Here is a 6,300-nt window from a genome sequence, read left to right as displayed (position 1 = left end):
TAAAATTAGTTATTAGGATTGGGAACAGGGTTAGGTTATGTCTTTATCTTGATGTGTTATGTGTCAGAATGTGAGGGACATGTTATGTGTGAGTGTGTGTTTGTATGCATGCATCACTGTGTATCTTATGGTGTATTTATTTGGTGTGAGTGTGTGTGTGTGTACAGTGAGTATGGAACTGAAAGAGCTCTTTTTTAGTTGGCTGATTGAATCATAAGGAGAAAAAGAATCATAAGGAAAATAGAATCATAAAGATCATAAAAATCAGAAAGAAAATAGAATCATCAAGAAAAAAGAGAAGAGGAAAAGGCAAGATTTGCAAGGAAATAGTAAATGAGAAAGTAGATGACAAGGGAAGTGAGTGAGCAATTGGCAACCCACTCACCTGTTTCATCCCCAGGGCAAAGCATTCCTCGCTCTGTCAGTCCTTGAGGTTTGAGAGTGGACTTTCAGAGCGAAAACCCCAAGCCGGTAGTGTTAGCTGGCTGCCCTGGCGGAGGTAGCAAGCGTTGCCACACCACAAACAGATGCAGTCAGAGGAGAGAAACAACCTTTACCGATTCAAGGAACATTTTGGGCATGACATTTTAGAAAGGAAGGGAATTGGCAGAAAAGATAAACTATAAGTAAAAATATTATTTTGCCACCAGCAACAGAATAGAAAAGAAAATGGAAAAGGGAGGCGAGTGGGCAATTGGCGACCCACTTGCGTGTTTCATCCCCAGGGCAAAGCATTTCTCAGTCCTTTGGGAGCGGACTTCAGAGCGGAAACACTAAGCGCTAGTGGTAGCTGGCTACTTTGGCTTAGCTAGCAGGCATTGCCACACTGCAAACAGACACAGCCAGAGGGGAGGAACTACCTTTTTAATTTCAAGGGACATTTTGGGCATGCATATAATGCATATAAGAAAAAGGATTTTGAGGTGACACCATCAGCAACACAATAGAATAGAAAATGGAAAAGGTGAATGAGTGGTCAGCTGGTCACCCACTCACCTGTTCCATCCCCAGGGCAAAGCATTCCTTACTTTGTCAGTTCTTGATGTTTGGGAGCGGACTTTCAGAGTTCTAACACTATGCCCTAGCTCTGGCAGGCTACTCTGACAGAGATAGCAGGCGTAACCACACTGCAAACAGACACAGCCAGATGAAAGAACTACTACCTTTAGTATTATTTTTGGTTACTTTTGGGAAAATTAACTCAGTGGGTCCGACTATACTCCCAAGCGCCTCTTTCCAAAATACAGATGCTCCACACAGTTGTATTCCACTGCTTGTGGCCCTGCTGCTGACGCTGGATTCCCTTTTTCCACTGCCAGTCATGCACCCTTTGGATCAATTGATCCCAGTAGATAGTAAGAAGATTACATTTGATTGCTAGCTTTTCCCTTAATCCTTTATCATTTTGGGGCATTTGTCCATTCGTTCGCAAAGGCTAACTTTAAGTTGATCCTTCAACTTCCCCGCTATGGATGCTACGTCAGGATGTGGAGTGACACCTTGAACAACCTCACGGGTTTACCTTGGCCAGACTGGCAGTGCTCAAGCTTAAATTTTCAGTGGCATCCCTAAATGGTTTAAGGGCTGCCACTGGCTGAGCAATCACTGTCCAATCCTCCCTATTCTGTAGATGTGTTCAAGCAGTTATGGGCTAGACAGATGAACCTTGTGATGAAAACATTTTATTGCTGTTACCTTTCATGAATCCTACTCTCTTCCTCTAGTTTTTACACTCTGCTGTCTTTTTACTTCCTGCTTCCTGTCTCCACCCCCATGTCTCCACACATCAATGTATACATGTAACATATACATCCTACGTCTTTCCCCTTTTAAATAAAACATATAACATAACATTAACCAAAGAAGAGTGCAGCTTAGCAATGAACAATAACACCATGCCACATAAGACACAAAATCCTGTGAAGAATCAGCGTGTGATAAAGTCGTTGAACTTTAACCAACCAGTTGGGCTTGTGAATCTGAAACCTCTTGCCGGAAACTGTCAGTATTTTCCGGTACTGATGTATTACATCAATTTTTGGAAGTGTCATTTGGCACTGTGGCAGATGGCCGGTGCATGGGGACCAATGAGGCTGTGGTAGGACAGGGAGGATCAGGTACCTGTAGGAGGTGAACGTGGTTCCTTACATAGGTCTTACCATCGGAGCAGACGACAACTGTTGGAATGTGGGGCCTTTCCATAAACCATAGCCAGTTTGTCAAAGCCATGGGTTGTCTCCATCCTTAACACCTGCCCAGGCTCCAGAGGAGGAGATAGGTGTCTGGCCGATTTGTCATGGCTAGCTTTTCCTTTTTGTCTGAGCATAAATAATGGGCTGTGATGGTTCATAGGGCCCCGGGCTTTGCTGGACACTAGGACGTCGCTATTTTCACGGATTGTGTCCCTCAGTTAATGTTATCTAGTGACATGAAATTCTTTATTGCGTTATTAATAAAAATTTATATTATTGCCTTATTTTTAACTGTTGCAGCAGGGTTTTCTCCCGGCCAAGTTACGGCACCAGGATTTTAAAAGTCTGTACGAGCGACTCTATTGGTCGCCAGCAGGAGGCTAGTCTACCATCAACCATTGGTTGATGGCAGACGAGCCCCCTGCTGGCGACCAATAGAGTTGCTCATACGGAAATTTAAACTCCTGGCGCCAGAGCTGCTGCGGTACGCGTTAACCCCGTATTATCCCCTTATAGACAAGCAGAAATACGGAGAATGTCCACGAATTGTCCACGAATACGAAGATTTTTTTTTTTGCCGAAGACGCACACAAAGACCTCCCTGGTGCCCGAGTCTACTTATAATACATATAATATACATATAATCATTAAATCTACTCATGTCTGTAATGATTTCAGATTTAATAATATACTTATAATATACATACAATCATAACAGACATGAGTAGATTCAGCCTGTTAACCCCTCTATTACCAGACATTACACACACAGTCACATAAACAAACGCAGTCACACAAATAGACAAACACAGTTATAAACACACACACAGTCAAACACACATTCCTGGTGCTGGCTGCAGCTTACACTGAGTTTGGTCTGAAGACACTCAGCCTATCAGGAGAGGCTTCTGAACTCTCAGGCAATCAGGAGAGTTGAGAAGTCTCTCCTGATTGGCTGAGACCTCCTTCACTCAGACTTCTCATTTGGGACAATGCACTGTCCCGGGATGGAAGCTGCCCAGGACTTAAAGTCCCATTGTGGGACTGTCCCTGGCAATCCAGGACATGTGGTCATCCTATATATATGTATATATAAAATCTAAATATACATATATACAGTATGTGCTTGATTATAAGATGACCCCCCAAAATCTGAATATTAAAAAAAAGAAAAGGTCTGAATATAAGACTATCCTAGATGAGAAAAGTTTTACTAGTAAATATTAATTCATGTAAACGATTTTTTTCATATTTAATAAAAGCTATGATTGAGAAAAATATTGTTTTTATTTCCTTTTATTTGCCAACCTGCCCCCCCCCAGTTATGCACATTTTCGCCCAGGCTTGCCACTCTGCCCCCAGAAATGCCTTGTACCCCCTATATGCCACTCTGCCCCATGATATGCCTTTTAACCCTCTATATGCCACTCTGCCCCATGATATGCCTTTTAACCCTCTATATGCCACTCTGCCTCCAGAAATGCCTTATACCCTCTTATATGCCACTGTGCTCCATGATATGCCTTTTAACCCTCTATATGCCACTCTGCGCCATGATATGCCTTATACCCCTATATGCCACTCTGGCCACTCATTCGTTCCCTTAATCACCCTCCCCACCCCTTACCTGCACTGCAGATCGCTCATTCGCAGACTTCTGCAGAGGCCCGGCTTCTTTCCTCTGCAACTTCTCTTGTCCCACCCCCAGAGGAAGAAGGAGGGGAGCAGAGGCATGTGGCGTGTATTTACGTGACTCTGCTGGGTTCCTGTTCTCCTGGCCGGTACACCAAAGCACCGGTAAGCAGCCTGGCCCAATTTGAGGTCTGATTATAAGACGACCTGGATTTGCTCTGAAAAAAAACCTTGCCTTATAATCGAGCAAATACAGTATATAAATATATACCATATTTGGTTCATTATAAGATGACCCTGATTATAAGACAACCCCCCCAAATTTGAATATTAATTTAGGAAAAAAAGAAAAAAGCCTGAATTCAAGACTACCCTATAGGTAAACTATTTTTTCATATTTAATAAAAACTATTATTTCCTTTTTATTTGTCAATCTGCCCAGTTATTCACATCTGCCCCCGGATATGCCTTATACCCCCTATATGCCACTCTGCCTCCCTAATAAGCCACTCTGCCCCCAGATATGCCTTATACACCCATATATGCCACTCTTCCCCCAGAAAACCATTGAACCCCCCCCATGCCACTCTTACCCATCCACCAACTTACCAGTGCATCTCTTTACTTGTGACTTGTGCTTCAGACTCCCTGGTGTCTGGTGGGGCAGCCGGTGGAGGTCTGTGCGATGCAGACCTCCGCTGCTGCTGGCCAGTACTTCCGCCAGGACTTCTCTGGTGGAGCACCAGAAGGTCATATGATGCCAGTGCTCCGTCATAGAAGCCCCAGAGGAAGTGCTGGCAGCAGCGGAGGTTGTCTGCGCGCATCGCACAGACACCCATTGGCTGCCAGAGAGGATCCAGGTTCCCTGCAGTGCTGCGCGGGATATGGATCTTAGTCTTGTAGTCAGACCTCTATTTGCTCTCAAAAAAAACTTGTCTTATAATCGAGCAAATACAGTATATGCGTGTGTGTATATATTAGACTTGGGCGCCGGCCAACTCTTCCTGTTCGTCTTCGTGGGGGGGGGGAATCTTCACATTCCGCAAATATTCACCTGTTCCTGTCTTCGGTTCAGGCGAATATTCGTGTGCATTCTTCAGGTTCGCAAAATAGAGTTTCCCGCCAATTTTTGAAAGTCCGTTACGTCAGGTCCGCGGCCATCTTGTGATTGGCGTGATCGTAGCCTCCCTGCAAAAGGAAAGGTAGTTTCCACTGGAGCCACTAGATGGCGTGAAGAAGATCGAGTACGGACAGAGGAACCAGACCTGTCTTCAGTCTGCGGCGGTTGAGAATGCTGTGTAGAGGTCTTCCTTGTCCTCGCAGCGACGCAGGCTGCTTAGCGGAAGTGGGGGGGGTCTCCCCCTTCTCCGCAGCAGCTGAGGCCGCTGTGTGGAAGCAGGGGGTCTCCCTCTTCGCAGTGGCTGAGGCTGCTGTGCCGAGGCGGGGGGGTCTTTCCCTCGTCCGCAGTGGCTGAGGCTGCTGTGTGGAAGCAGGGGGTCCCCCCCTTCTTCGCAACGGCTGAGGCTGCTGTGCCGAGGTGGGGGGTCTCCCCCTTCTCCGTAGCAGCTGAGGCTGCCGAACCGAGGACCTGGAGGAACTCTCAGTCAGCTACGTAACACCTATCGGGTATATACTGTATAAATATCTTTATTGATTTGTTTATGTGTATATGATATATATAGGTTCTCATTTATTTTCATGTTTTATTTTTTGGTTAATTATGGCTTGATCTTCATACCATCATTTTTCAATGTTTTTGAATATTATTTTCACTATATCATGAGATATATATAAATATATAAGATCCATGTTTATGGTTGGATGTCTTTTTTTAAATCAGTATGTACCCGCCTCTTTGAACACCATATATAAGCTCCATCTTAGTGCAACTGCTACAGAATCCTGAAGAAGTCTCCTGGACGATACGCGTTGATTCTTTCGGTTCCTATTTGGCTTCCATAGAGAGAGAGAGAGAACGAGAGGTGTCCACCCGCCTGTGTCCAATCTAAACTGAAAGCAAAGCTTCCATTACATAGGCTGGACACTGTATGTCAGTTCATCTCTAGCGGTGTGGACTACTTGTGAAAAGCCCAGTCTTTTGTTCTACCAGCATTTGGATTCAGTCACTGCTTGTACATCCAGAGCGCTTTACTGTTCCTACTGCAACATTAAACACCATTATTTTCGGAACTTGCTTCACTGCTTAGTGTGCCTTATCTGCCTTTTAGTTGATCCATCTGTATTATTGGAGCCACACTTGTAAGCGCATTTTCATTGTTTTTATTTGACTTACACAATAAAAAACGTTTTACACTATTATAGTTCTTTACTTTATAGATCTCTGTTGTTACCGCCTAATAAGTATATCCAGGGGTGGGCTGGGCAGGGGGGCAACTGCCCCCCAGGCCGCCCAAAATCTATTCTAAACGGCCGCTGGGTGCTGATGCCGCCAGCCCGCGCTACTTTAATACTTTTT

This window comes from Spea bombifrons, chromosome 1, assembly GCF_027358695.1.
Source record: "Spea bombifrons isolate aSpeBom1 chromosome 1, aSpeBom1.2.pri, whole genome shotgun sequence".
Classification (NCBI taxonomy): domain Eukaryota; kingdom Metazoa; phylum Chordata; class Amphibia; order Anura; family Pelobatidae; genus Spea; species Spea bombifrons.
Note: the sequence above shows the minus strand (reverse complement) of the source record.